Source organism: Salvelinus fontinalis, chromosome 12 (genome assembly GCF_029448725.1).
Source record: "Salvelinus fontinalis isolate EN_2023a chromosome 12, ASM2944872v1, whole genome shotgun sequence".
NCBI lineage: Eukaryota > Metazoa > Chordata > Actinopteri > Salmoniformes > Salmonidae > Salvelinus > Salvelinus fontinalis.
Window position 1 is genome coordinate 12,343,412 of NC_074676.1, and position 10,601 is coordinate 12,354,012.

General features: G+C 46.5%; 1 protein-coding gene across 11 annotated transcripts in view; it reads right to left on the reverse strand.

Annotated features, from left to right (window-relative positions):
- The window catches only part of bicd1a (bicaudal D homolog 1a), an 88,905-nt gene that overhangs the window by 51,507 nt on the left and 26,797 nt on the right, over positions 1-10,601 (reverse strand). The gene's annotated exons all lie outside the window — the stretch shown is intronic.

The window sequence follows — 10,601 nt, forward strand, 5'->3', positions numbered from 1 at the left end:
GTTGCTACTATTGTGAATTTTCCAGAACATGTGTGGCCATTATACATATCAGGATAGTCAGCAAAACTAGTGCACTCTATATGTGCTCTGGGTCATTAGACATGCACCTATCTGGGGTGTGGACACGGCTGGTTATTCCTGTAACTGTGTTATGGCCAACTATGTACTGTTGCTGTGGTTATACCTCTTGGGTCTTTTCCAGAACATGGGTGTCCCTTTCAGAGGAGTTAGCAGGATGACATGTCTGGTTATTTCTGTAAAGTGCCAAGGACTGTTACTATGGTCCTACATGCATGAACCTGGCTTAAGGTGAGAACATGTCTATTTTTGGACTATTGCTGTGGCTCTATCCATGCCCTAATATGAAACCAAACTAAACTTAGTGCAAGGCAATAAGATAACGATGGCTAAATGTCAGAGGGGATGATGCATTAAGAGGAGTTACTATGAGTAAGGAGGAAAAATGTAAAAGTAGTCTGCCAAGATTGGAAAGGGAGTTGTTTCATGAACCAGCTCGGCTTTTGTTATATTGTAATACAAGTCTATTTGAATGCACATGCTCCGGTATTTGTGAAATATGATTGACCGAATATTTCCACGACACTACTTGGCTATGTGCCAAACTTTTCATTTTTTACTTATAATACATTTACGAACGTCTTCGTTTTTTCCTCGCTCTACTTTTTCATTAAACTTTTTCACCCTGGACGCTTTATCTGGACATGGTTCTACAGGACCTCCACCAGCCGAAAAAGTAATAACATTAACATTGCAGTCGCTGTACTCATAATATACAGGAGAACTATCGCCTTATGGTGAATGTAGTATCCTTAGTGGCTTCTTAGATTGATGACTTATGGCACGTAAGTACGGTTTATTATTTAATTGTAACTTAGAATAACATTCTCTAATGCACCTGGCTTAAGCTACCTGAAGCCTTCTTATATCATGGTTATATAGGCAGACATAGGAAATGGCTACGGCTAGCAGAAAGCAAACCCCTGTCTTGAGTCAATACTGCCATCTATTGGTAAACATAAATATACCAGTTTACTACAGTAAGGATAGCCTTGTTGAAAGCACAGCTTCAGATGCAATCATTAGGCAAGGGAAAGGATGCAACAGCATCTGTGCCAGCAGTAAGTACAGATAATAGTATAAATCCCCCTGCACAGTCCCCGCAGCCGGACATTTTTTTCAAGGCTTCCGGAAAGAAATACTGTCGGCATGTTCAACCGATGTCGCTCATTCAGCCGACAAACTTTCAACCGGTTCTCCCCATTAAGGCAGAGTCAGAGGCCGAGCCTTCTCAGGTCTCTCCTCCACCCGTTACGGGGTCTGAGCCGCCAAAGCCGCCGAAGCATCCCATCATTTGCTGTGACAAATTGAAAACCCTCTCCATTACACGCAATATTAGACTTAAAAATAATCATCCAGCGATCATACACTGTTTACCAGGGGGCAGGGCTACCGACGTTAAGGCTAATCTGAAGATGGTACTGGCTAAAGCTAAAACTGGCGAGTGTAGAGAGTATAGAGATATTGTTATCCACGTCGGCACCAACGATGTTAGGATGAAACAGTCAGAAGTCAGCAAGCGCAACATAGCTTCAGCGTGTAAATTGAGTAATTGTCTCACAACTCAATCGATGGATGAAACCATTTTCTTCCCCTCCCAAAAGATAGAATTTTGAAATAATTGGCCCTCTTTCTGGGACTCACCCACAAACAGGACCAAGCCTGACCTGCTGAGGAGTGACGGACTCCATCCTAGCTGGAGGGGTGCTCTCATTTTATCTATGAACATAGACATGGCTCTAACTCCTCTAGCACCACAATGAGATAGGGTGCAGGCCAGGCAGCAGGCTGTTAGCCAGCCTGCCAGCTTAGTGGAGTCTGCCCCTAGCACAGTCAGTGTAGTCAGCTCAGCTATCCCCATTGAGACCGTGTCTGTGACTCGAACTAGGTTGAGCAAAACAAAACATGGCGGTGTTCGCCTTAGCAATCTCACTTGAATAAAGACCTCCTCCATTCCTGTCATTATTGAAAGAGATTGTGATATCTCACATCTCAAAATAGGGCTACTTAATGTTAGATCCCTCACTTCCAATGCAGTCATAGTCAATGAACTAATCACTGATCATAATCTTGATGTGATTGGTCTGAAACCCACTTCCCCCAATTAGAGTAAACTAATAAACAATAACACTTAGGCTTCTACCTTCAGTTTATACATCTTATACACATTTTACAGACACAATCTATTTTACAATAGTTATATATTTTTTGTTTTAGATCTTCCTCTATTTCTGATGTCCATCCAGTTTGATTTCTATTTGTAACTGTGCTATTTCATAAAATTTCCGAACCTATATACATTTTACAGAACCCGTATGTTTTACATTTGTTATCTTTGTAACGGTGCGTAGAGTGATGGGTGTGGAGTCAGGTGCAGAGAGCAGAGGATTCGGAAAAAACACTTTATTCCGTACAATACCGCGCAAAACGAGGGTGACGCCGAACACAGGCGTAGACACTCCAAAAATAATGTACTACACAGGTACATATACTGTACAGCGGACAATACAAAAAACAGAGACACTCCTATACCACCTACAGCAAAACAATCCCGCACGAACACAAGCGGGCTAACGGAACTTAAATAACCCAACCCAAAAACCCCAAACAAGGAACAGGTGAAACCAATTAGACCCAACAAAACGAAAAGGGAAAAAAAGGATCGGTAGCAGCTAGTAGACCGGCGACGACGACCGCCGAGCGCCACCCGAACGGGAAGGGGAGCCACCTTCGGTGATATTCGTGACAGTACCCCCCGTCCCCCCCACCCCGCGGCGCGCGGCTCCCACAGCGCGCCGACACCGGCCTCGAGGACGACCCGGAGGGCGAGGCGCCGGGCGATCCGGATGGAGACGATGGAATTCCCTCAGCTTAGATGGATCCAATATGTCCCCCACCGGGACCCAGCACCTCTCCTCCGGCCCGTACCCCTCCCAGTCCACGAGGTACTGCAGGCCCCTCACCCGGCGTCTCGAGTCCAGAATGGCCCGTATCGTGTACGCCGGGGGCCTCTCGATGTCCAGAGGGGGCGGAGGGACCTCCGGAACCTCACCGTCCTGCAAGGGGACCAGCTACCACCGGCCTGAGGAGAGACACATGAAACGAGGGGTTAATACGATACTACGAAGGAAGTAGTAATCGATAACACACCTCGTTTTTCCTCCTCAGGACTAATAGTGGACCCCACTGGAGTGAGGGGCACCTCTGGAGTGAGGGGCGCCTCTGGAGTGAGGGGCGCCTCTGGATTGAGGGGCAGCTCCGGATTGAGGGGCAGCTCCGGACTGAGGGGCAGCTCCGGACTGGAGGGCAGATCCGGACTGGAGGGCAGATCCGGACTGGGGGGCAGATCCGGACTGGAGGAAGACTCTGGCAGATCGGGACTGGAGGGAGACTCTGGCAGATCGGGACTGGAGGGAGACTCTGGCAGATCGGGACTGGAGGGAGACTCTGGCAGATCGGGACTGGAGGGAGACTCTGGCAGATCGGGACTGGAGGGAGACTCTGGCAGATCGGGAATGGAGGGAGACTCTGGCAGATCGGGACTGGAGGGAGACTCTGGCAGATCGGGACTGGAGGGAGACTCTGGCAGATCCGGACTGGAGGGAGACTCTGGCAGATCCGGACTGGAGGGAGACTCTGGCAGATCCGGACTGGAGGGAGACTCTGGCAGATCCGAACTGGAGGGAGACTCTGGCAGATCCGGACTGGAGGGAGACTCTGGCAGATCCGAACTGGAGGGAGACTCTGGCAGGCTCTGGCAGGCTCAGGCGGCTCCTGACTGACGGGCGGCTCAGGCGGCTCCTGACTGACGGGCGGCTCAGGCGGCTCCTGACTGACGGGCGGCTCAGGCGGCTCCTGACTGACGGGCGGCTCAGGCGGCTCCTGACTGACGGGCGGCTCAGGCGGCTCCTGACTGACGGGCGGCTCAGGCGGTTCCTGACTGACGGGCGGCTGAGGCGGCTCCTGACTGACGGGCGGCTTAGGCGGCTCCTGACTGACGGGCGGCTCAGGCGGCTCAGGACAGACGGGCGGCTCGGGCGGCTCAGGACAGACGGGCGGCTCAGGCGGCTCAGGACAGACGAGCGGCTCAGGCGGCTCAGGACAGACGAGCGGCTCAGGCGGCTCAGGACAGACGGGCAGCTCAGGCGGCTCAGGACGCTGGACAGGCGGGAGCACCTGGAGGAAGGACACAGAGAGACAGCCTGGTGCGTGGGGCTGCCACCGGAGGTCTTGTACGTGGAGGAGGCACCGGATAGACCGGACCGTGGAGGCGCACTGAAGGTCTCGAGCACCGAGCTTGCACAACCTTCCCTGGCTGGATACTCCCCGTAGCCCGGCCAGTGCGGCGAGGTGGAACAGACCGCACTGGGCTGTGCTGGCGAACCGTGGACACCGTGCATAGGGCTGGTGCCATATACCCCGGGCCGAGGAGACGCACTGGAGACCAGATGCGCTGAGCTGGCTTCATAGCACCTGGCTCGATGCCCACACTAGCCCGGCCGATACGAGGAGCGGCAATGTAGCGCACCGGGCCATGCGTGCGCACTGGGGACATCGTGCGCTTCTCTGCATAACACGGTGCCTGCCCGGACCACCTCTCTCCACGGTAAGCACGGGGAGTTGGCTCAGGTCTCCTACTTGACTTAGCCACACTCCCCGTGTCCCCCCCCCCCAATACATTTTTGGGGCTGCCTCTCGGGCTTCCAGCCACGCTGTCATGTTGCCTCCTCATAACGCCGCCTCTCGGCTTTCGCTGCCTCCAGCTCTGCCTTGGGGCGGCGATATTCTCCCGGCTGTACCCAGGGTCCCTTGCCATCCACCCGGTTGTGGTGGGTGATTCTGTAACGCTCGTCGTTGGAATGAGAAGAGGAGGACCAATGCGCAGCGTGGTAAGTGTCTATATTGATAATTTATTATCATGAACACAAAACAAAATAACGAGAACGAAACGAAACAGTCCTGAACGGTGAAATACAAAAAAACACTGAACAGAAAATAATCACCCACAAAACACATTGACAAACCGGCTACCAAAATATGGCTCCCAATCAGAGACAACGACTGACACCTGCCTCTGATTGAGAACCATACTAGGCCAAACGCATACAAACAGACAACCTAGACATACAACATAGAATGCCCACCCACATCACACCCTGACCAAACAAAACATAAAAACATACAAAGCAATCTATGGTCAGGACCTGACAATCTTGTTATTAGTCCCACCCTTCAGCTCCATTCAACCCCTCCCATCTATCTCCTAACAGCATCCATTTTGGATTTCTATTTGTATATTTTTCATTTCAATTCATAAACCATGTGCCATGGAATGGGTAATCGAAAATCTCCTCCCAACTATTTAGCAATTTATATGGCACAGCTGTTAGTTTTTTGGTCTTGAGATGAAATTGGTATATGTTTTTATTTATCACACTTTTCTTTAACCATTTATGTTCTTTAATGCAGGGCTGACAAACAAGTTCCTTACTTCCTCCCCCTTCTACTTACCTCTTCCATTTTTGTGGTAATGCTGCAATTAGTTGGTTGTAATTTTGGGTAGAGCATACATTTCCATATGTCTGTGTTAGCTGCATGGGTGACATAACTCCACCAGTCCTATTTATGATATCATTCTCTAAAATTATATCTTTAAAAAAAAACGTATTTCCTCGAAAAATACGTTTAAAAAAAATAATCAATCAGTATATTTGAGATTATCCACAATATTTGTTGTATTATTAGTTCTGTCTTTTCAGGTGGATTAAACTGAAATTGAAAACAACTTTCTAAGGCTTCTTTAAAAAATTATAATATTTGGGAGATTATTTCCTTTTCAAACAACCAAAAGTGAGCAGTTGTAATCTGAATAAAGGGAAAAAGGCCATTCTTGAACATGGGATGAGACATTCCTACCAATTTACTAGAGAACCAGATTTAAGTATAACTTTTGTATGACTGATGCCTTTAGTGAGAGGTCTAATCCTTTAAAAACTTTTTAGGGCTGCAATCCCGTTAACGGGATCGATATGACAACAGCCAGTGAAAGTGCAGGGCGCCAAATTCAAACAACAGAAATATCATAATTAAAATTCCCCAAGCATACAAGTATTTCACATAATTTCACACCACACTTCTTGTTAATCCCACCACAGTGTCCGATTTCAAAAAGGCTTTACAGCGAAAGAACCACAAACGATTATGTTAGGTCAAAATCACAGAAAAACACAGCCATTTTTCCAGCCAAAGATAGGAGTCACAAAAAGCAGAAATAGAGATAAAATGAATCATTAACCTTTGATGACCTTCATCAGATGACACTCATAGGACTTCATGTTACACAATACATTTATGTTTTGTTCGATAAAGTTCATATTTATATCCAAAAACCTCAGTTTACATTGGCACCATGTTCAGAAATGCCTCCAAAATATCTGGAGAAATTGCAGAGAGCCACATCAAATAACAAAAATACTCATCATAAACTTTGATGAAAGATACATGTTTTACATAGAATTAAAGATACACTTGTTTTTAATGCAACCGCTGTGTCAGATTTCAAAAAAGCTTTACGGCAAAAGCACAATATTCAATAATCTGAGAACAGCGTTCAGCCACAAAAGGAAGCCATACAATTTCCCGCCAAATTGTGGAGTCAATATAAATCTTCACTTACCTTTGCTGATCTTCGTCGGAATGCACTCCCAGGACTCCCACTTCCACAAGAAATGTTTGTTTTGTTCGGTAATGTCCATCATTTATGTTCAAATAGCTACTTTTGTTAGCGTGTTTGGTAAACAAATCCAAAGTCACAAAGCGCGTTCACTAAAAGCAGACGAAATGTAAAAAAGTTCCGTAACAGTCAGTAGAAACATGTCAAACGATGTATTGAATCAATCTTTAGGATGTTTTTAACATAAATCTTCAATAACGTTCCAACCGGAGAATTCCATTGTCTTCAGAAGTGCGATGGAACAGAGCTTCCTCTCATGTGAACGCGCATGGTCAGAGCATGGTCAGCTCATGGCAGACATTACTCATTCCCCTCTCCTTCGGCCCCACATCACATTAGAAGCATCAGACAAGGTTATTTAGACTGTTGACATCTAGTGGAAGCCGTAGGAAGTGCAAACTGATCCATATCCCACGGTGTATTCGATAGGCGATTAGTTGAAAACCTACAAACCTAAGATTTTCCACTTCCTGGTTGAATTTCTCAGGTTTTTGCCTGCTATATGAGTTATGTTATACTCACAGACATCATTCAAACAGTTTTAGAAACTTCAGAGTGTTTTCTATCCAATACTAATTTGCGAATCTTGGTGTTCTCTGGCAAATGCCAAACGCCCTGCACTGTGTTGGGCTGTAAGCACAACCCCCACCTGTGGACGTCGGGCCCTCATACCACCCTCATGGAGTCTGTTTCTGACCGATTGAGCAGACACATGCACATTTGTGGCCTGCTGGAGGTCATTTTGCAGGGCTCTGGCAGTGCTCCTCCTTGCACAAAGGCGGAGGTAGCGGTCCTGCTGCTGGGTTGTTGCCCTCCTACGGCCTCCTCCACGTCTCCTGATGTACTGGCCTGTCTCCTGGTAGCGAGATAATAATAGATAATAAATAATAGACTTAATTAGAATATAATAAACACAGAAATTCGAGCCTTAGGTCATTAATATATTCAAATACGGAAACTATCATTTCGAAAACAAAACGTTTATTCTTTCAGTGAAATACGGAACCGTTCCATATTTCATCGAACGGGCGGCAACCCTAAGTCTAAATATTGCTGTTACATTGCATAACCTTCAATGTTATGTCATAATTATGTAAAGTTCTGGCAAATGAATTACGGTCTTTGTTAGTGTAACAGTATAACTTTAAACCGTCCCCTCGCCCCAACACGGGCGCGAACCAGGGACCCTCTGCACACATCAACAACAGTCACCCACGAAGCGTCGTTACCCATCGCTCCACAAAAGCCGCGGCTCTTGCAGAGCAAGGGGGAACACTACTTGTAGGTTTCAGAGCAAGTGACGTAACTGATTGAAACGCTAGTAGCGCGTACCCGCTAACTAGCTAGCCATTTCACATCCGTTACACTCACCCCCCTTTCAACCTCCTCCTTTTCCGCAGCAACCAGTGATCCAGGTCAACAGCATCAATGTAACAGTATAACTTTACGTCGTTCCCTCGCCCCGACACGGGCGCAAACCTGGGACCCTCTGCACACATCAACAACGGTCGCCCACGAAGCACGGTCGTTACCCATCGCTCCACAAAGGCCGCGGCTCTTGCAGAGCAAGGGGGAACACTACTTGTAGGTTTCAGAGCAAGTGACGTAACTGATTGAAATGCTAGTAGCGCGTACCCGCTAACTAGCTAGCCATTTCACATCCATTACATTAGGAAGAAATGGTCTTCACACAGTTAGCAACGAACCAGGCGGCCAAAACTGCTGCATATACCCTGACTCTGCTTGCACAGAACGCAAGAGAAGTGACACAATTTCCCTAGTTAAAAGAAATTCATGTTCGCAGGCAATATTAACTAAATATGCAGGTTTAATTTTTTTAACTTGTGTATTGATTTTAAGAAAGGCATTGATGTTTATGGTTAGGTACACATTGGTGCAACGACAGTGCTTTTTTCGCGAATGCGCTTGTTAAATCATCACCCGTTTGGCGAAGTAGGCTGTGATTCAAAGATAAATTAACAGGCACTGCATTGATTATATGCAACGCAGGACAAGCTAGTAATATCATCAAGCATGTGTAGTTAAGTAGTGATTATTTTAAGATTGATAGTTTTTTATAAGATAAGATTAATGCTAGCTAGCAACTTACCTTGGCTCCTTGCTGCACTCGCGTAACAGGTGGTCAGCCTGCCATGCAGTCTCCTCGTGGAGGGCAATGTAATCGGCCATAATCGGCATCCAAAAATGCTAATTACGATTGTTATGAAAACTTGAAATCGGCCCTAATTAAATCGGCCATTCCGATTAATCGGTCGACCTCTAGTTTGAACAGACAGTTGTGTACAAAAGTAGGAACAAAAATCTAATGTAGTCAATTGTTTTATGTAATTTTAAGGCAGAAACTATACCTCTGTTAGTATCATATACACCATCAAGCATTTCACACTGAGTGTACAAAACATTACAAACACCTTCCTAATATTGAATTGCACCCCCTTTTGCCCTCAGAACAGCCTTAATTTGTCGGTGCATGGACTACAAGGTGTCAAAAGTGTTCCACAGGGATGCTGTCCCATGTTGACTCCAATGCTTTCCACAGTTGTGTCAAGTTGGCTGGATGTCCTTTGGGTGGTGGACCATTCTTGATACAAACTGTTGAGTGTGAAAAACCCAGCAGCTTTTCAGTTTTTGACACACTGAAACCGGTACGCCTCGGACCTACTACCATACCGCGTTCAAAGGCACTTCAATCGTTTGTCTTCCCCGTTCTGATCATACACAATCCATGTCACAATTGTCTTAAGGCTTTAACCTGTCTCTTCCCATTCATCTACACTGACTGAAGTGGATTTAACAGGTGACATCAATAAGGGATCATAGCTTTCACCTGGTCAGTCTGTCATGTTCCTAATGTTTTGTACAATCAGTGTATTATCCAGATACTGTTTGTTAGCACTCGGTGGTCTATAGCAACTTCCCACAATAATAGGCTTTAGGTGAGGCAGGTGAACCTGTAGCCATATTACTTCAACAGCATTTGTCATGAGATCCTCTCTAAGCTTTACAGATATATGACTCTGAATACTGTCATTGTCCTTCCTGTCTCTCCTGTAGATTTCAGAACCAAAAAATCTGCACCTTATGTCTCTTAACCTGATCCCCTGTCACACCCTGGTCTGTTTCACCTGTCTTGTGCTTGTCCCCACCCCCCACCAGGTGTCTCCTATTTTTCCCCATTATCCCCTGTGTACTTATACCTGCGTTTTCTGTTTGTCTCTTGCCAGTTTGTCTTGTTTTGTCAGGTCTTACCAGCGTGTTTGCCATTTTGCAAGTTCTTGTTTTCTAGTCTTCCCTGGTTCTAACCTTTCTGCCTGTCCTGAGCCTGCCTGCTGTTCTGCCCCTTATTGACTCGGATTAGGAACCTCTGCCTGTCCTCGACCTGCCCTTTGCTGTGTCTGCATCTGGGTCTTATCCTGAGTCTTGATATCCCCTGAGGCTGTGACAGCCTCTCAGCCTCCATCCATGCATAAAACTGTTAAGAACCACATAGGACCTGTCAAACTCCAGGCAGCCATGTGGTAAATAAGGGTGTGTGTGTCTGCATGGAAAGAGATGTGTCCCAGTCCTCTGTCTCCGGCTCTCCATAAAGATTCATTAGGGCCTCATGTCCTATATACTGGGCTGCCATGGAGTCAGTGGTTTAGTTCACTGAACTAGTGGTTTGATGATTTAGGGTGTTATTTTAAGTCCAAATTATATAATGTGCATTGCTATGTGCACCGACTTGAGTTAGGTTCATATTTAACTTGAGTTCCTTTAAGTTGATGTT